Consider the following 21,811-nt stretch of genomic DNA (forward strand, 5'->3'; position numbering starts at 1 on the left):
GGACCTGGCAAATTAGATATACAATTGGCTTCATGGTAGTAAGCAGAGGGTAATAGTGGAAGGGTTCTCTCGGACTGGAGGCCTGTGACACATGAAGTGCCTCAGGGGTCGCTGCTGGGCCCGTTGCTATTTGTTATCTGTATCAATGATATTCTTGTGAATGTACAAGGCATGGCTAGGAAACTTGAAGATGACACTAAGATAGGTGGTATCGTGGACAATGAGGAAGTATATCAGAAATTGCAGCAGGACGTTGATCAAACTGGAGAAGTGGGCCGAGGAATATTTTGGCAACGTTAGATCAAGGTAGGAGTTTCATGTTGATTGGTAGGACCTTAAGGAGTGTAGTTGAGCAGAGGGACCATGGAGTTTAGGTCCACCGTTCTCTGAAAGTGGGGTCATAGTTAGATATGGTAGTGAAGTAGGCTTTTGCCACACTAGCAAGCATCGGTCAGGACATGGAGGAGAGCAGTTGGGAAGTTATGTTATAGTCATACAGGATGTTGGTGAGGCTGCACTTGTAGTGTTGTGTTCAGTTTTAGTCACATTGCGATCGGAAGGATGTTTTTAATTTGGAATGTGTGCAGACGGAATTTATAAAAATGTTGCCAGGACTCAACAGTATGAATTAATGGGAGAGGTTGGACAAGCGAGGACTTTTTTTCTTTAGAGCACAGGAGAGGGGCCTATAGAAGTTTACATGGATAGGGTGAATGGACCCAACAAATTTTTCCTAGAGTTGGGGAATCAAGGAGGGGAGAGCATCAGTTTAAGGTCAGAGGGGAAAGAATAAAAGGGAAACTGATGGAAACTGTTTTACACAGAGAGTGGCACACAAAGGGAATGAGCTGTCAACAGAAGTGGTTGATGCATTTATATTAAGGATACGTAAATGGCATTTGGGCAAGTACATGGACAGGAAAGGACGAGAATGCTATTGGCCAAGTGCTGGGAAATGAGGTTAGTGTGGTTGGATATTTGGGTCAGCATGGACGAGTTTGAGCCAAAGGGCCTCTCTGCCTCTCTCCATGATCTAGGACTTGATGACTCTACACATAGAACAGTATTTGGGTCAAACTCTCATTTTTCCTTAGGTCATAAGTTCGAATCATATTTGGACAATGTTCTTTCAAGTTAACTTTGCAGATATTTTGCTTTTCAGTTTGTTATCGACAATACGTGTGTGTGTGTGTGTGTGTGTGTGTGTGTGTGTGTGTGTGTGTGTGTGTGTGTGTATGTGTGTGTGTGTGTGTCTGTCTGTCTGTCTGTGTGTGCGTGTGTGTCTGTGTGTGTGTCTTTGTGTGTGTGTGTGTGTGTGTGTTTCTCAGTATTTTTCAAAGGGAAATATCACTGTACATATTTGCAATATCCTCTCGTCATTCCACTTTCCATCATAGTTTGTTTTGGTCATAGACATGTTGTTTTAGTAGATTAAAGAAATCTGCCTGACTTGTTCCGAACACTGACCCTGACACACTCTGAGAACTATATCTTTGGCCATATCACCAACATAGTTATAATTATTTTTTGTGGGCAGTGGAGGAGTGGGGCCAGAAAAGGGAGAAGTGAGCCAAAACAACGCAGGGAGTTATCGACTCAATCAGCCAAGGTCAGAGACGAGGAGTTCCTTGGAGGGGATTCTGAGGGATGGAATTTGCATTTATTTAGAAAGACAAGGAATGATTAGGGATAGTCAATATGGATTTGTGAAATCATGTCTAATTAATGTGATTGAGTATTATGAAGAGATGACAAAGAAGATTGAAGAATACACTGTGGTGTACAATTTTTACATAAATTTCAGCAAGGCATATAATAAGGTTCCCCATCGTAGACAGATTACTAAAATTAGATTATATGTAATCTAGTAAAAGCTAACCAATTGGATACAAAATTGGATTGAAGGTAATGGATTGTTTTCCAAACTGAAGTCCTGTGGCCAGCGGTGTGCTGAAAGAATCAGTGCCGAGCTCACTGCTTTTCATCACGGATATAAACAACTTTGATGTGATTATCGGAGGCATGGTTAGTAAGTTTACAGATAACATCACCGAATTGGTTCAGTGGACAGTGAAGAAGATTATCTCAGATTATAACGGGATCCTTGACCAACAATGAGCCAAGGACTGGCAGATGGAGTTTAATTTAGATATTGGTGAGGTTTGACATTTCGGTAAGTTAAAGCGGGGTAGTGCCCTGGGAAATGTTGCTTAACAAAGAGACCTACGGGTCAAGATTCATAGTTCCTTGTAAGTGGAGTTTAGAACGGTACAGTGGTGAGGAATGTGGTTGACATACTTGCCTTAATTGGTCAGAACATTGAGAATTGGAGTCGGGGTAGCGTGAGGGGCTTGGACAGGACGGAGGTGAGGCCACTTTAATAAAACTGCGTACATATCAGTTGACTCATTTAAAGGATGGATGTTGTTAAGCTTGAAAGGGTGCAGAAAAGATTTACAAAGATTATCTGGAACCTGAGGGTTTGAGCTACAGGGAGATGATGAACAGGATGAGGCTTTTTCCCCTGGACTGTCAGAGACTGAATGGTGACATGACAGAGGTTTAATAAAGTCCTGAGGGGCGTGGAGAGTCTGATTGGTCAAGATCTTTTTTCCCAGAGTAGGGGCGTCCAGAACTAGACAGCATAGGGTGAAGGTGACAGGGCAAAGACTGAGAAGGGACCTGAGGGGAAACCTTTTCATACAGAGGCTGGTGGGTGTACTGCCAGAGAAAGTAGTGAAAGCGGGTACAATTACACGTTTAAAATGTAACTGGATAGTTACATAAATGGGAATGGATCATGTGATGTGGGCCAAATGCTGCCAAGTGGGACGAGATCTGATTAAGATGCCTGATCGGCATGGACAAATTGGACAAAAGGATCTTTTTCCACGCTGTATGATTCTCTTATTCTCACAGCGGGATGAGGAAGAATTCTAAAAGGGTCATTCGAATGGGAATTCTCTTCCCCGGAAGTTTGTGGTGCCTCTCTGATTACAAGTATTCACAGCTGAGTTAGCAAAAGATTTGACAGAAAAGTGAGTCACAGATAATGGGACACAGACAGGACGATGAGGCTGAGACCACAATCTGATCAGCCACAATCTTAATGCCTGGTGGAGAAGGCTCAAATTCTCTAATGACCCACTCCTGCTCCTCAGTCCCATGTTTCTGTGTTCCATTCAACCCCTCTAACCTTTTAGACAGGAGCAGTTAGAGTCCACTTATTGTTATAGCATGGTGCACAGAAATAGAGGAGTCAGTTCGGTCCCTGGAGACTGTCCCACTCGGTTTGGGAGGTTTCGAAAATGTAATTGGAAGATCCAGGCTGGATATGGAAGAGGTTGCTCATTTCTCTTTACAAAACTTCCCCTCTCTGTATCTTGTGCTTCATTTGTTGATCATATTGTAGACCCAGATTCACTGTGAATACAGCCCCCAAATCTCACCCAGTGATGGCTCACAAAGTCCACGGGTCTCCCTGATTGCAACATTCCATAAAAGACCTTCCAGGAAAATAACACATACGAACTTTCCAATAACAGAAGGGGAGAGCATCAGGAACAGGGGCAAGGCATTCACATCCCAAGCCTGCCTTGCCCTTCACTAAGATCAAGGCTGACCTGCTCCAAGTCTCAAATCTTCTTAATGTCCAAGTATTATTGAGCACTTCCATAGAACACAGAACAAAGAACAGTACTGATTTGGAGATGTCGGTGTGCGACTGGGGTGTACAAAGTTAGAAATCACATAGCACCAGGTTATAGTCCAACGGGTTTAATTGGAAGCACACTAGCTTTTGGAGCATCGCTCCTTCATCAGGTGATAGTGGAGGGCTCGATCATAACACAGAATTTAGAGCAAAAATTTACAGTATGATGTAACTGAAATTATACATGGAAAAATTGATTCTCTGTTAAGCCTTTCATCTGTTAGAATACCATGATAGTTTCACTTCTTTCATGTGTAAATCCCAAAACCTTTTTTTAAAAAAAAGTTGCATTCTCAGGTGAGCTGTGAACAATGGTGATAGCAAAACAAAATGTTGAAAGTGTTGGCCCCCTGTGTTCTCTGACTATGCCATGATGTTTAGATTGATTCTAAGCTAAAAATTGAGATAACGGAGTTTTACATGAATTCATGCAGATTTTCAGCTCCTGGGGAAAAACCTTGTCTATTGACCCGATCGATGATCATCATGATTTTAAACACCTTTATCTATTAACTTCTCAGCTTCCCATATTCAAGTGAAAACAGCCCCAGCTTATTCAGCATTTCCCTAACGCGCAAACCCTCCAATCCTGGCAACATCCTTGTTCATTTTTTCTGAACCCTTTCATGTTTCACGACATCCTTCCTGTGGCATTGAGAACAGAATTGCACACAGTATTCGAATAGTAGTCGGGCCAAACACTGTTTAGTTCCCTGAGCGCCCCAGTCTTTATCCAAAGTAAGTTCCAAAATGAAATATTTGTTTTGGATCTTGTAGTTTCACACATCGTTGCCTTCATTGATCATTAAGGAGACCGGATTTGTCCCGAGCTCTTCTTTTGCCCTTAATACCCTTGTAGAGTCTCTTTTGATTCTCTTTAACTTTCTCTGCCAAAGCTATCTCGTGTCCCCTTTTTACATTCCTGATTTCCATCCTAAGTGTATTCCAACAGACCGGATGCTCCTGAAGGGATTCCCTTGAGTCAGCCAGTTATATCTGACATGTGACCCCTTTTTTCTTGACCACAGCCTCGAAACTCAGCCAGTGTTTCCTAATTCAGTCAGCATTGAGCTGCACAATAACAGGAACACGCTGGCGCTGAACGCTCCTTTTATCTCGGTTTTAAGATATTCCTACTTGCCAGACTTCCCTTTACCTGTAAATATCCTCCCCAGATCTACTTTAAAAAGTCCTGTCTAATACTATCTTGCTCCATTGAATAACTTGAACTTGTGGACCAGGCCTGTCCCTTTCCATCGCTATTTTCAAACCAATACAATTGTGGTAACTTTCCAAAGTGCTCCCCCACTAACACCTCAGTCCCGTTCCCGACCTTGTTCACTCCAGCTGTAACCGTCTGTCAGAGAATGTCACATTCATTCAGAAAGGGTCACAGTCTGTCTCAGAGAGGGTCAGAGATTGTCACAATGTGCCTCGGAGAGTCAGAGATAGTCAGAGAATGTCACAGTGTGTCATAATGTGTCTCAGAGAGTGTCACAGTGTGTCTTATAGAGTGTTATAGTGTGTCTCAGAGAGTGTCACAGTGTGCTTCAGAGAGTATCACACAGTGTCACAGTCCGTCAGAAATGGTTACATGTATTTCAGAGTTTGTCAGAGAGAATCAGAGAGTGTCACAGTGAGTCGTACTTTGTCTCAGAGAGTGTCAGAGAGGGTCAGCATTTGTCTCAGAGAGGGTCACAGTCTGTGAGAGAGTGTCATGGTGTGTTTCAGAGAAAGACAGAATAACTCAGAAAGAGTCACAATGTGTCTCAGAGAGGGTCAGAGAGAGTCAGAGAGTATCACAGTGTGCCTAAGAGCATGTCAGAGAGTGTCATGCTGTGCCTCAGAGAGTATCAGAGAGAGAGAGAGAGAGAGAGAGAGAGAGGCACAGTCGGTCTCAGAGAGGGTCAGAGAGTGTCACTGTGTGTCTCAGAGAGTGTCACAGTGTCTCAGAGAGTCAGAGAGAGTCGGAAAGTGTAACAGTGTATCTCAGAAAGTGTCATAGAGTGACACAGTGTGTCACAGTCTGTCAGAGCGAGTCACAGTGTGCCTCAGAGTGGGTCAGAGTGTGTAACAGTCTGTTAGAGAGTGTCACAGTGTGTTTCAGAGAGTCAGATAGGATCAGAGAGTGTCACGGTGTGTTTCAGAGAGAGTCAGAGTGAGTCAGAGAGTGTCACAGTGTCTTTCAGAGAGAATCAGAGAGTGTCACAATGTGTTTCAGAGAGTGTCAGCTAGGATCAGAGAGTGTCACAGTGCGTCTCACAGTGTCAGAGAGAGTCAGAGAGTGTCACAGTGTGTCTCAGAGAGGGTCAGAGAGAATCAGAGAGTATCACAGTGTGCCTAAGAGCGTGTCAGAGAAAGTCAGCGAGTGTCACAGTGTGTCGTGCTGTGCCTCAGAGAGTGTCAGAGAGAGAGTGAGAGAGAGAGACACATAGTCGGTCTCAGAGAGTGTCACTGTGTGTCCCAGAGAGTCAGAGAGAGTCAGAAAGTGTAACAGTGTGTCTCAGAAAGTGTCAGAGAGTGACACAGTGTGTCAGAGTCTGTCAGAGCGAGTCACAGTGTGTTTCAGAGAGAGTCAGATCGATTCACAGGGTGTCTCAGAGTGCGTCAGGGAGTGTCACACTGTGTTTCAGAGAGAGTCAGAGAGTGTCACAGTGTGTCGTGCTGTGCCTCAGAGAGTGTCAGAGAGAGAGTGAGAGAGAGAGACACACAGTCGGTCTCAGAGAGTGTCACTGTGTGTCCCAGAGAGTCAGAGAGAGTCAGAAAGTGTAACAGTGTGTCTCAGAAAGTGTCAGAGAGTGACACAGTGTGTCAGAGTCTGTCAGAGCGAGTCACAGTGTGTTTCAGAGAGAGTCAGATCGATTCACAGGGTGTCTCAGAGTGCGTCAGGGAGTGTCACACTGTGTTTCAGAGAGAGTCAGAGAGTGTCACCATGTGTTTCAGAGAGTTCCAGATAGGACCAGAGAGTGTCACAATGTATCTCAAAGTGTCAGAGAGAGTCAGCGAGTGTCACAGTGTGTCTAAGAGAGTCTCAGTGAGAGTCATAGAGTCACAGTCTGTCAGAGAGTGTCACAGTGAGTCTCAGTGAGTCTCAGTGAGTGTCACAGTGTGTCTCAGAGAGTCAGAGAGAGTCACAGTCTGTTTTTGAGAGTGTCACTGTGTGCCACAGAGAGTATCAGAGAGTGTCACAGTGTGTTCAAGAGTGTCAGAGAGAGTCACAGTGTGTCTAAGAGAGAGTCTCAGCGTGTTTCAGAGAGTCAGAGAGAGTCGGAACGTGTCACAGTCTGTCTCTGAGAGTGTCACAGTGTGTCACAATCTGTCAGAGAAGGTGTCAGTATATTTCGGAGTGAGTCAGAGAGAGTCAGAGAGTGTCACAGTTTGTCAAAATCTGTCAGAGAGGGTCACAGATGTCGTGCTGTGCCTCAGAGAGTGTCAGGGAGAGTCAGAGAGTGTCACAGTCAGTGTCAGAGAGGGTCAGAGTGTGTCACAGTGTTTCACAGTCTGTCAGAGTGTGTCACATTGTGCTGCAGAGTGTGTCAGAGAGTTTCACAGTCTGTTAGAGAGTGTCACAGTGGGTTTCAGAGAGTGTCTCGGTGTGTCTCAGAGAGTGTCAGATAAGATCAGAGAGTGTCACAGTGAGTTTTTTTTAATGTTATCAGCCTTTCGGTGACAATAAGAAGTATAAATGGATGGAAGGTTGCCTTCCGTGATGGTCTGTGCTGTGCACACAACCGTCTGTAGTTTCTTATGGTCCTGGGTAGAGCAATTACCATGTCACATGAATAGAATGCTTTCGGTTGCCAGTATACAGAATAACAATAAGAGAGACAGCTCATTCTAAGCTGGAAGAGACAATGGGTTGAGTTTCCGCAACCTTTGCTTTAATAATTCTGTGATGTGTATTTAAAGCCTATGGAGGGGGGGTGAGACAAGCTTGTTCAATAAAGGACACAGACTGTTCCATCAACAAAAATCGATTCGTATTGTGTCATGAAGTTCAGTTGCAATGAAAAGTTTTTTAAAACAAAGTGGTTTTCTGAGATTTCCAGGATATTCAGAAACGTTTTTTTTTCTCTTTGAATCTTATAAAAGAAACAGATTTCGGCCTTAATACACGTGTCACAGACACACCATCTGTAATTGGACCACAGTGTCCACATATAACCAAGGTCAGCAAATGGACCAGTCAAGAAACATGAGACAGAATGATATGCAAATATGAGATACAAACTGAAAATGGTGGAGAAACGAAATAAAAACATGAAGAAGTATCTGCAGATAGAAACAGAGTTAACATATTGATTATGATGTGACATTTCTGAAAAGTCAAAGGTTAATGCTATGCAACTCTGCTCAAATTCTGCCAGATTTGTTGAGTTTTGCTCCAGCTCTTTCAATTTCTTTTTCTTTCTGAACTGTGACAAATTGTCTGATCTGAACGATAACAGCAAAGCCCCTGTCTCACTTGGATCTCGAGTAATTCGTTATTGATATTAAATGAGAAATTACAAAGTTCCTATGTTTGACAAGGCTCTAAATATTGATGACGTATTAGATTGTGAAAACGTGCCATGAAAATGTTGAAACAAAAACTGAAGTTGGTTTTAAAGCTCAGTAGGTCTGGCAGAATCTGTGAAGAGAAATCACACTTAACGTTTCGGGTTCAGTGACCCTTCATCAGAAATGATGGTAGCTAGGAAAATGTTGGTTGATATGAAGAAGGGGATGGACAGCTGTTAATGGAGATTGTTAGTGGCTAAACATAGAGGGTGTGTAATGGAAGGCGATGTGAGAACTAGGCCTGGTGTATTATTGGTCGGGGGCGAGGACATTGTGGAGTTCAGGGCCGAAAATTATTGAACTTGATTTTGAGTCTGAAGGGCTGTAGGATCCTCACACGGTAAATGAGGTGTTGTCGTGTCAGTTTGCATAGACTTTTCCTGGAACACTGCAGCAAGCCTGACATAGAGATATTGGTCAGGGAACAGGATGCGGTATTAAACTGGCAGGGAACTGGAAGCTCAGGACCATTTGTATAGATACACTTTGGATGTTCAGAGAAGCGGTCACCCAGGCTACTGTTAGTTTCCCCAATGTAGAGAAGACCACATTGTGAGAAGTGAATCGAGTAGACTAATTGTGGAAAATGTTGGTAAGGTGCTGCTTCATCGGTACGGTGTGGTTGGGCCCTTGGATAGTGAGAAAGGAGGACAGAAGTGCGAACATGTTACACTTTCGGCAGGGGCAAGTGAAGTGGACCTGTGGTGGGGGTGAGGGCGGGGTAATGGGAGTGAATAAAGAGTGAACCAGGGTGTCCTGGTCCCTCCAGAAGGTGGACAATTTTGAGGAGGAAAATATGTGTCTGGTGATGGCATCTTGCTGGAGGTGGGGGAAATGGCGGCTGATAATCCACTTCATGTGAATGCAGGTGGGATGGTCGGCCAGGACAAGAGGAATTCTCTCGCTGTTGCAGGAAGGTAGAGAGACGGTGAAAATAGAAATGCAAGAGGTGGGTCAGACCTGGTTGAGGGCCCTCTCGAAAACAGTGCTGGGATATTCTCAGTTGAGGAAGAAGATGGACATTTTGGAAATTGACACCATTAGAAGCAATGTGGTGGAGACAGAAAAATTGGTGGAATGGAATGGAGTATTAGCAAGAAACAGGTTGTGAGGGTGTATACTCCAGGTAGCAGTGGCAGTCGGTTGGTTAATACTGGATATTAGTGGCCTGTCGATCCCCAGAAATGGAAACAGAGATACCGAGGAAAGGAAGTGATGAGTCAGAGAAAGACGAGGTGAAAGTGAGGGAGGAGGGGTGACTTGATAGAGGTGTACAAGATGATTAGGGGGTTAGATAGGGTTGACAGTGAGAACCTTTTTCCACGTATGGAGTCAGCTATTACAAGGGGGCATAGCTTTAAATTAAGGGGTGGTAGATATAGGACTGATGTTAGGGGTAGGTTCTTCACTCAGCGAGTCGTAAGCTCATGGAATGCCCTGCCAGTAGCAGTAGTGGACTCTCCCTCTTTATGGGTATTTAAGCGGGCATTGGATAGGTATATGGAGGATAGTGGGTTAGTGTAGGTAAGTTCCGACAGCAACATGGTGCCAGAGAGATAAATGGGAGGGGCTGGTGCTGGGAGGAAGGTCGCTTGGAAGGTGACAGCTAGATGAAGGTGGGTGGTGATAGTGATAGTTCAGAGTGGAAGGTGGAGTGGCTAGATGGGAAGGAAGATGGACAGCTAGGACAGTTCAAGAGGGCGGTTCTGAGTTGGAGGGTTTGATCTGGGATAAGGTGGAGGGGAGATGAGGAAACTGGTAAGATTGTCCTTGATACCGTGTGTTGGAAGGGTCCCAAGGCAGAAGATGATGCGTTCTTCCTTCAGACGTCAGGTGGCTAGAATTTGACAGTGGATGAGGCCACAAACCTGCAAAGCCTTGGCGGAATCGGAGGGGGAGTTGAAGTATTTAGCCACAGGTCAGGGGGGTTGTTGGGTGTATGTGTGTCTGAGAGTGTTCCCTGAACTGTTCTGCAAGTTGACGTCTTGTCTCGCCAATGTAGTGGAGACCAGGAGCAATGGACACACTAGAAGAGGTATTTGGATGCACAGGATGCTATCTGGCTGATGTGGAAGGATCCTTTGGGGCCTTGGGTGGAGGTGAGGAGGGAGGTGTTGGCACAGGTTTCATACCTGTTGTAGTGGCAAGGGAAAGTGCTGGGAGTGGAAGGTGGCTTGTTGGGGTTGCGTGGACCTGATGAGGGAGCTGTGAGGGAATGGTCTCAGCAGTATGATGATAGGGGTAGGGAGGGAAGTATATCTCTGGTGGTGCGGTCTGACTGTTGGTGGCAGAAATGGCGGAGGATGATGCGTTGTATACTGAGGTTGGTGGGATGGAAGGCATGCACCAGAGAGGTTCTAACTTGTTGTAGTTGGAAGGGTGAAGCTCAAGGCCGGAGTTTTGGGCAGTTGAGGAGATGCGCCAGAGCACCCTCCTGCAGCCAAACCACCTCTTCAATGCTACCTGTCCCTATATCTATCTTTGCACAGTTTGAAAGCTTAACCCAAATGCCCTCAGTTCTGTCATATAGATAATGAATGCACAAAGTGAAAAGTTGTGGTCCCAAAACTGAGTCTTGTGGAACACCACTTGTCACTGGCTGCCATCCTGAGAAGGACACTTTAATCCACACTCTCTGCTTTCTGTCAGACAGCCAAACTTCAACTTCCACCTTGCCTCTAACACCATGGATGCATATCTTTCTCAATAGCCTCATGCATGACACCTTGTCAAAGGATTCTTGAGGTGCAGATGGATAACATCTATTGGTTCTCCTTCATCAAATCTGCACATTACTCCCTCAATGTATTCTAGCAGGTTTGTCAGGCATGACCTCCCCTTGATGAAACCATGCTGACTCTGTCCTATTTTACCAAAGACCTCCAAGTATTCAGAAATCCCATTCTTCACGATTAATTCCATGATGTTACCCACAACCAAGTCTGCAAATCAGTCTGCAGTTTTCCATCTTCTGCCTAACTCCCTTATTAAACCGGGTGTCATGTTAGCAATTATACAGCCACTTGGCCCTTTCCTGATTTTAGTCATTCCTGAAAGATTACCACTTTCGCTTGTACTAACTCTTCAGCGATCTCCCTTACAAGGCTGGGGTGTAGTCCATCTGGTCCAGGTGAGTTATCCACATTCAGGCCATTCCGTTTTCTAACATGTTCTTCTTGGTGATGGCCACTGTATTTAGGACTGCCCTCTCACTGTCTTCAATTCTTGGGTAATTACTCGTGTATTCCACCGTGAAGACTGATGCAAAATTCCTCAGCCATGCCTTTGCTTCCCACTACTGTCTCTCCAGCATCATTTCCCAGTGGTCCATATTCACATTTATGTCTCTTTTGCATTTTATATATCTAAAGAATCTCTTACAGTTTCCTTTATATTACTGGTTAGCTTAGCCCCATACTTAATGTTCTCCCTCCTTATTTATTTTTTCTTGTCTTCTGTTGGCCTCAATTCTCCAGTTCCCCACTGCCCTTCACTCTGCTTGCTCTTTTGCTTATATGCAATCCCTGACTTCCCTTGTCAGCCCTGGTTGCCTCATCCTCCCTGTACCATACCTCTATTACTCAGCACGCATCTCTGCAGTGTCTTTTAAATTATCATGGAATCTCCAGCCATTGCTGTTACCCTGTCTTTCCGGCTAGACGCCTGTCCAGGTCAATTCTACCCAGCTTCTCCCTTATGCCTCTCCAGTTGCCTTTATTCAGCTGAAATACTGTTATCTCTGATTCTATCTTCTCTCTCAAATTTCAGAATAAATTCAACCATGTTCTGATCAATGCTTCTGAAGTTTTCCTTCACCTTAAGCTCCCTTGTCCAGCCTGCGTCATTAAATCCAGTGTCATCTGTTCCCGAGTGGGCTCCACCACATGATGCTCCAAAAAGCCATCCCGTAGATATTCCTCAAATTCCTTTTCTTGCGATTCACTACCAACTTGGTTTCTCATTCCACTTGCATATTGAAATCCCCCATGATCCCTGTAACGATGTCTTTCCTACAGATCTTTTCTATCTCCTGGTGTATCTTGTGCCCCAGCTCCTGACTACTCTTTGGAGGCCTGTGCAAGTCTCCAACTGTGGTGGTCTTATCTTTGTGGTTCCTCAATTCTACCATGCAGATTCCACACTATCTGACCTTACTTTCTTTCTTATTGTTGATTAAATTTCATTTCTTATTAATAATGTAAATCCACTGTCTCGATCTTTTCGATACGATATATGTCCTTGAATATCCTGATCCCCTTGCAGCCACTTCTCTGTAATGCCCATTGCGTCATACCTACCAATTTCAATCTATGCCACAAGCTCGTATGCCCTATTCCTTATACTGCTCGCATTCAGATATAACCCTTCAATCTTGTGTTAACGTTCCCTCTTCTATTGCCATTTGTTTGTTCAGTGTGATTGAAGTTTGATTGCTTACACTTCCCATACACTCTGTTCTATTTGCGTCTATGCTGAAGATTTTAATAACCTCTCTTGAGCTCTGTGCTCTTACCTCCTCTTTTCTTATTAAACCCTTTCAGGAAACCCCTACCCCGCGCGCACACACACACACACTCCTAATCAGTTTAAAGCTCTGTCGACATCCTTGGTTTGGATTCACTTGGACTCTGGTCCCAGCACGGTTCATACGAAGACTGTCCCATCAGAACAGGTTATTTCTTCCTCAGTAATAAAATGTGTTTAAAGTTTGTGAGAAGATTTGTAGCTCAGGTGCTCATTGTTGTATTTCTGTTCGCCGAGCTGGGAATTTGTGTTGCAGACGTTTCATCGCCTGTCTAGGTGACATCCTCAGTGCTTTGGAGCCTCCTGTGAAGCGCTTCTGTGATGTTTCCTTCGGCATTTATAGTGGTTTGAATCTGTCGCTTCCGGTTGTCAGTTCCAGCTGTCCATTGCAGTGGTCGGTATATTGGGTGCAGGTCGATGTGCTTATTGATTGAATCTGTGGATGAGTGCCATGCCTCTTGGAATTCCCTGGCTGCTCTCTGTTTGGTTTGTCCTATAATAGTAGTGTTGTCCCAGTCGAATTCATGTTGCTTGTCATCTGTGTGTGTGGCTACTCAGGATAGCTGGTCGTGTCGTTTCATGGCTAGTTGGTGTTCATGGATGCGGATCGTTAGCTGTCTTCCTCTTTGTCCTACGTAGTGTTTTGTGCAGTCTTTGCATGGGGTTTTGTACACTACATTGGTTTTGCTCATGCTGGGTATCGGGTCCTTCGTCCTGGTGAGTTGTTGTCTGAGAGTGGCTGTTGGTTTGTGTGCTGTTATGAGTCCGAGTGTTCGCAGTAGTCTGGCTGTCAGTTCGGAAATGCTCTTGATGTATGGTAGTGTGGCTAGTCCTTTGGGTCGTGACATGTCGTCGTTCCATTGTCTTTCCCTTAGACATCTGTTGATGAAATTGCGGGGGCATCCGTTTTTGGCGAATACCTTGTATAAGTGTTCCTCTTCCTCTTTTTGCAGTTCTGGTGTACTGCAGTGTGTTCTGGCCCTTTTGAATAGTGTCTTGATGCAACTTATTTTGTGTGTGTTGGGGTGGTTGCTTTCGTAGTTCAGGACTTGGTCTGTGTGTGTGTCTTTCCTGTAAACCTTTGTGGTGAATTCTCCGTTTGGTGTTCTCTGTACCATCACGTCTAGGAATGGGAGTTGGTTGCCCTTTTCTTCCTCTCTAGTGAATCGGATTCCTGAGAGTGTGGCGTTAATGATCCAGTGCAATTTCAACAACAGATGCCTAGGGGAAAGACAACGGAACGAGGACATTCCGCAACCCAAAGGACTAGCCACACTACCATACATAAAAAAACATTTCTGAACTGACAGCCAGACTACTGCGACCACTAGGACTCATAACAGCACACAAACCAACAGCCACTCTCAGACAACTCACCAGGACGAAGGACCCGATACCCAGCATGAGCAAAACCAATGTAGTGTACAAAACCCCATGGAAAGACTGCACAAAACACTACATAGGACAAACAGGAAGACAGCTAACGATCCGCATCCATGAACACCAACTCGCCACGAAACGACACGACCAGCTATCCTTAGTGGCCACACACGCAGATAACAAGCAACATGAATTCGACTGGGAGAACACGACTATTATAGGACAAACCAAACAGAGAGCAGCCAGGGAATTCCTAGAGGAATGGCACTCATCCACAGATTCAAACAATAAGCACATCGACCTGGACCCAATATACCGACCACTGCAATGGACAGCTGGAACTGACAACCGGAAGCGGCAGATTCAAACCACGATAAATGCCGGAGGAAAGATCACAGACGCGCTTCACAGGATGCTCCCAAGCACTGAGGATATCACTGAGACAGGGGACAAAACGTCTGCAACATAAATTCCCAGCTTGGCGAACAGAACCACGACAATAAAATGTGTTTATTCAACACAAAATACTGGGACAAAAAACAAGCGTTTCAGCACATACCAAAACATGAAAAATACAAAGAGACAAGTCTGTTAAAATTCACTTACGATGTGGAGCTATATGAATTGAAATGTGAATTACAAAACCACGGACGAGGTATTCAAGCTTTATTGGTCATTATCTGACCCACAGCTGAGGTACTGATTTCCCCCAGTCAGTGATCCACCTCACTGAGACTCTCTCGCCCTGTCTCACACATTGTCTAGTTGGCCCAGAGTTCTTAAATTAATTCACCTTCTCCCTGGAACCAATCTATTGTTATTTTGGAACTTGTTCAGCGTCAGCAACCCGGCTCTGTGAAATTATTGGCGATAAATGATCTGGGATGACAGCATAGTGCTCACAGGGTACGGCACCAGACAAAGGGCTTGCAGTCTGTGGGAATTTCTAAATAAAATTTCTGTATGTTTGTCCTCATGCTGTCTTCTGATCTAACTTCATACTCGTCTGACACCCCTTGCTCTCACTCACTCTGTCGCTCCATTTTCCCTCCATTCCTTTTATCTCTCTTCACTTCCTTTTTCTCTGTTAATTTTTCTCTCTCTCACGCACACACAGTTCACTCTGTTTTCAAATTGTGATGTTGGAGAGCTCATCGTTGTACAATTGGCTAAACGGCTTCGTTCAGTGCTCTACTAATTCTGAAGCTCTCTGAACCACTATGAAGACTTCAGCACAATAAAGACATCAGGTGCCTGGAGAGACAAGCTGGTTCTGCGAAGGACACAGTGCAGAATTATCCTTTATCTCTTCCTGTTGCCTGTTGTGCAGTGGCCTTGAAATATCTGTTCAAACAAAATAGATTGAAATTCGTGCAGGCGGGAGGACGATCACCAGATGATTATGCTGTCAGGATTTAACAAGCAGATCCCACATACAAAATTTTGATTTCCCCATAAAAAAAACAAAATGTGGATTTGCCTGATAGCAGCTCCTCCCAAATGAGACGGCCTAGCTCTGCCTGATGCTCACGTAATTTGCCTTCCGCCAATTCAGTAGCTTCACACAATGTCCTGACTTATCCATGTTCGTAACTATCTTAAATCTGAAGGAGCTGTTACCACTGTTTCTAAAATTATGTCCCACTGAAAGGTCAGTCACCTGAAAGGTCATTAGCCGATACGAGGTCCAGTATGGCGCTTCCTCTGGTTGGACAATCCACAAACTGTTGCAGTTAATAAATTCTGCCCCGTCGAAGCCTCTTGCTCCAAGGGGCTCCCAGTCATTATTGGAGATATTAAAGTCACTTACTATGACCAGTCTGTTTTTAATACACCTTTCCTTAATCGACGTACATTTCTGTTCCTCAATCCCTCCGTGGCTGTTGGAGGGATTATAGTAACGCAGTGCTTGCAGCCATCTTATTTTTGAGCTTTAACCATATTGCTGCAGTGGATAGTCCCTCCTGTATGTCCTCTTCAAGTACAGATGTAGCATTCTCCCGATTATTAAAACACCTCGTCCACCTCTTTTACCTTTCTCTCCATCTCGCATAAAACAATGCAACCCTGGAATGTTAAATGGCCAGTCCTTTCCCTCTCTCAACCAAGTCTCTGTAAAGCTGCAACATTATAGTCCAATGCACGGATTCAGGCTGTCAGTTCATCGGTCTTAACCATAATAATTCTTCCATTGAAATAAAAACACTTCAGCCCAACTCCATCAGATCCTGACCTGATATTTGGTTTGTGTTTCCCTGATGTAAATTCTCGTTGTCTATTCTCTGGTATTAGGAGATTAGAAAAGACTGTCAGTAAAGCAGACAATATTGCAAACAGACAATTTCTGTTTCCTCCATTGTCCCTTCTATATGAACATTTCATCACACACTGTCCAATTCCAATAAACTACTGGATAATTATTATGCTTCAAACAACAGTCTCCAACCTCTCAATGCACATTCTTCAACTCTCTCTTGACCCATTGGATTGACAGTTTTCTGTTCCCTCTCTCAACCAAATCTCTGTAATAGTTATATCATAGTTATATATACTCATTCAAACTCCAAACTCCAAGCTCATCTGTCTTGCCTGTCATACTGCTCATATTAAAATCAGCATACTTCCGACTGCCAGTCCCATTGTGTTCACTCCACACTGCCAGTTTGTTGCTGGTCTTAGCTGTACTGGGATTAGTCGCCACCTACTCTTCAGTCATGTGCTTGTGGACGTACTCCCCCCCTACCACCACCACCCCCACACTAGTTTAAACCCTCCTGAGTGACAATAACAAACCTGCCTGCCAGGAGATTGCTGCCAGTTCACGTCCATCCCGTCCTTCTTGTGTATTTCATACTGACCCAGGATTCCCAATGACCCACATATCGGAGATTGCTGCCAGTTCAGATGCATCCAGTCCTTCCTGTCTATATCCTACTGACCCGGGAATCCCAATGAATCACATATTGCAAGTGCTGCCTACCCTACCAGCTCTTTGGCCATGTTTTTAACTATACTGCCTTCCTATTCCTAATATCACTGGCACGTGGCATAATCTATTCTCTCCAACATTCAAAAATCCTTTCAGCATAACTCCGGCACGATCTTTACTTTGAAATGGATAGACTTGACAATAAAAACTTAGTGTGATCTCATTAACTATGAAAGTGGAGCCCAACGAATCAGTCGCAATGACCATAGGATCTGATATCTTACACCTTCACCAAACCTGTGTGACAAGGTATACATATGGAGTATCTATTTGTAGATGGACGTGGATAAACAGAAATTAGTCTAAAAGACCTGAAAATGTCATAACAGATGGCTGTCATTCAGCCTGTTTGCTTTGCTGTTCAATTGGATTTTAGCTATTCTGTTCCTTTTTTAATGGCTGGGGCTTTACCCCAGATCCCTAGCGTGTCAGAAAGTGCCCAGTGTCTTTGTGCGCCCCTTGCATAGGGAGCATCCAGTGCCACGCGATGGGGTTTGGGGAACCCCGGGATGGCTCGGTGAAAGGCTGCATGCAATAACGGATGGGCTCAGGGCTCGAGAGAGACGGAGTAGGTAATCAGAGACATGCACTCACATCAGTAGCTGGGCAAGATTCCCATGTACTCGGGGAGCCCGAGCACCAGTGCCACTTTTACAATAAACCCGTCATATTTGCATCAATTCTCCATCAAATACAAGTAAATATACTGCAGATTGTAGAAACCTGAAACAAACATAGAAACATACTGTGGAGAGAGAAAAGAGTTAATTCTCCCAATGCAGACACGGGGAGATTGTAAATAAACTCCACAAAAACAGGGTCCAGAGATTGGAATTATTCTTATTTGAATGAAAATAGTCTTATCAGTGATAGGTAACATGGTTTTGTGCAGAGAAGGTCATGTCTTACCAAATCAATAGATTTCTTTGAGGAAGTGACAAAGTTGATTGACGAAGGAGGCACTGTAGATGTCATGTTGTGGTCTTCAGGAAGGCGTTTGGTATGTTTCCCCATGGTCGAGGTATGTCGAAAGTGAAGTCACATGATGCACGAGCTGGTGGATAAAGAACTGGCTGGGCAACAGGAGGCAGAGAATAGTAAGGGGAGGGAGTTTCTCAAAATGGAGAACTGTGACCAGTGGTTTATTTTAAGATGTTTCTGGAAAGAAACATGAATGGGCTGGGAACAAAGGGATAGAGATCCTTAGAAAATAGGCGACAGGTTTAGATAGAGGATTTGGATCGGCGCAGGCTCGGACCACCGAATGGCCTGTTTCTGTGCTGGAATGTTCTTTGTTATAAGATTAGCAATGACCCATCAGACCCCAGTAATGGTCTCCTCCAACCTCTTCCCTCAGACTAAAAGGTACAAAACCTTGAAATCACTGAGCAGCTGGTTCAGGAACAGTTTCTTCCTGACTGTTATTAGACTGATGAGTGGACTCCCTATTCTCAGATAATGCTGATCTTGTTCCTGCTGATCTCGCCTCGCACACGCCCTGTGCATCGTAACCTGCATGGCTCTCAAACATATTTTAGAGCCATTGTTCTGTACATCATTGTTTACTATGCTTTGTCTGCATTTCTTGGTAAAGGTCAAAGTAAATCCTCACCTCCCTTCCCCCAGTTACTACAGTGCTCACTTCCACCTGTCTCTGGTCCACAGCCCCAGAACCTCCCATTCACCACCCCCAGCACACTGTGACCCCATCCCCACTCCCTGTGTGCTTTGTATCTCACTATTTCTCTCACACTGTCTGTTTCCTAGTATTTTCCTTTTATCTGTCTTCTGTTTCTTTCCCATAACTTACTGTCTCCCCTTCTCCCTGTTCTTGTGAATGTCTGTTTCTTATTTTGTTTCCTTTCTCTGTTTTACTGACTGTCCTTCTGTTTGCCTCGCTGTGTTCTCTCTCTCCTTCTACGTGTCCATCTCTTTCTCTCTCGTTGTGATGGTGATGGCTTCTCTATTCTTCTGAAGCATGTGATGGCTCTTTGGTTGGATGTTGGCAATACAATAAATTCAATTATGTTTTGGTATCTTAAACATAATTTAAATTTATTGGTTAAATTTCAATTGTTGTCAAAACAGCAACCAGAATGTAGATATCCATTTAACAACCAATTGTTACATCTAAATATTTTGGAACTGCCTTCTCCCAGTGCTCTGCATACTGGCAACTGAAAGCATTCTATTCACGTGCATAATAGTGTGACGGTAACTGCTCTTCCCAGGACCATAAGAAACTACAGACGGTTTTGTGCACAGCCCATACTATCATGGAGGACAACCTTCCATCCATTTATACTTCTCATTGTCAGCGAATGGCTGGCAACATCAAATATCTCTCCCAAACTGGTAATGATCTCCCACAACCTCTTCCAAAAGGGAGAAGATACAGAGACTTGAAAACATGGACCAGTATGCTCAGGAACACCTTCTTCCCCACCCTAATTACACTGGCGAATTGACATCTCTAACTTTTCAAATAATATTAATCTTGCTAAATTCGATCTTGAATCGCACTGCTCCTGTGTTGCTGTCACCTTGTGTGCCTCACTCTGTGTAAGTGCCCTGTGAGGCTCAAGGTCTTCTCAAGGGCAATCAACAAAGTGAACTAATGCTGGCCCACCCAGCGATACCTATATCCCATTAATAAATATAAGAACATGACAATACTCAGGGAACACAGACAGGTGGGATCAAATCGCTTTAAACATGATCTTAGATAGATAGAGATTGCCCTCGGTATCTGAAAGTAGAGTGTTCCGACAAAGCCTTTCATAAGCTGATAAGGCATAAAGTGAGGTATCATTAATTTATGTGGGGAAAATTTACGTTTCTTGTTAAAAGTGAAAATCCTCTTCGGATTTCTTTTGATTAGTGAAAACAGGACGTAATGGAGGTTTTTCGGAAAGGGAAATGGCAAAAAGCTAATTTTTTAAAAGCGGGGGATACGTGTAGCAGCATGGGAGTGATATTCAGGAAGATTTGAAAAGTTAAAAATAAATGAGGTGATTCTCACATTTTATTTCCACCCCAGCTGATCATCATTCCCTTTGTTTGCTCTTTGTCTTCTATCTCTTTCTCTATCGATTCAACTCACTCCTCCTGCCCTTCAAAGCTGACTTCCCTGTCACCAGCATTGTTCACACTATTTTCCAGCTGCTTTCAGTTCAGAAAAGCTTCCCAGAACTTTCTGATCTTTTCCTTGCATTATTTATGCAATTTCAGATCTCCAGCATCTTTCAAATTTGTTTAACCTTCAAATTTGTTATTCCATGGGAAGTCGGCATCTCTGCCCAGGGCAACATTTGTTAAGCATCACTAATTGTCCTGACTCTGACGACATTCCACAAGCCAATAGAAAGTCAAGCACATTGATATGGGTCTGAAGTCACACTTAACCCAGATGGGTAGTAACATTAGATTTCTTTACCGAAGGTCATCAGTGAAACAGGAAAATGTTCAGACAAAATGTGGTTTTATAGTTGTTTTTCGTGAAATTCACTTTTATTCCAATTCTTATTATTTTTATTTAGTTCTGCCATCAGCTGTGGTAGGACTTGAAACAAATCGCTTGAAACAATGTCTTTCGTTTAATAAGCTTTGCTCCTGAATTATGTCCAGCGACATTCCTACTCTGATACATTGTCCTAATCATGAAGTAACGTTCGGGACAAGAACAATTTTGTGATTGAAATACTTGTAACTGGAAAAGTGGCCAGAAGAGAGCTTGAAACATAAAGTCTGAATTTTACCAACGAGCAGACAATGGTTTGTTCAGCCACAGCACTGACGCAGAGATGAAGACTGGGGATATTATGACCTGGTAGTGGACAGGGTTCGTGACAGAGAGAACAAGATACATAAATCAGTTCAGGGCAATAAGAGATCTCGAGGTTGTGCACAGTTTTGTTCTCAGATGTTTGTAAGGGAGTGGTCTGCAATTCAGATGAATGGAAACTGCAATTGAAATTGAAGATAAAAGTTTTTTTCATTGGCAAATATAGATAATAGAAATTGCAATGAAGTTCAAAATTGTTTATGGGCTTAATGAATGGACAGAGGTAGAGAACACCAACAATAGCGAGAATAGGTTATGATTTGGAGATGCCGCTGTTAGACCGGGGTGTACAAAGTTAAAAATCACACAACACCAGGTTATAGTCCAACAGGTTTAATTGGAAGCGCACTAGATTTCGGAGCGTCGTTCCTCCACCAGGAGTAACACACTCTCCACTCTGCCCAATCAGCACCACTAATATCCGATAAGGTAAACATTTCCGACAGAGGGAAATGTTGTAAAGACCCAAGGAAAGCCTCCTCTCCATTTGTGTAATTATCCAGTCCATTATTCGCAGATTCAGATCTGTCCTCTCCACGTCTCTCCAGCTGCTGATCTCTGTTACTGTTGAAGCTGATGCATTGGCTCCTCGGCTGGGACAGCGCACTGAGTGAAGCCCCTCACCAATAGGGAACAGTTACAATGCATGGAGACTGACATCAATCGCGGTCACTGAGCAAACAGGTCTAGCTTTCAATACAGCACATTCAGTTCACAATATAACTGGACTGGACTGGACTGGATTCTGACATTGCTGGCTATTGGTCACATCTCCCATCGCCAATTCCTCGAGTGAAGTCAG

This window comes from Chiloscyllium punctatum, chromosome 31 (assembly GCF_047496795.1).
Source record: "Chiloscyllium punctatum isolate Juve2018m chromosome 31, sChiPun1.3, whole genome shotgun sequence".
Classification (NCBI taxonomy): domain Eukaryota; kingdom Metazoa; phylum Chordata; class Chondrichthyes; order Orectolobiformes; family Hemiscylliidae; genus Chiloscyllium; species Chiloscyllium punctatum.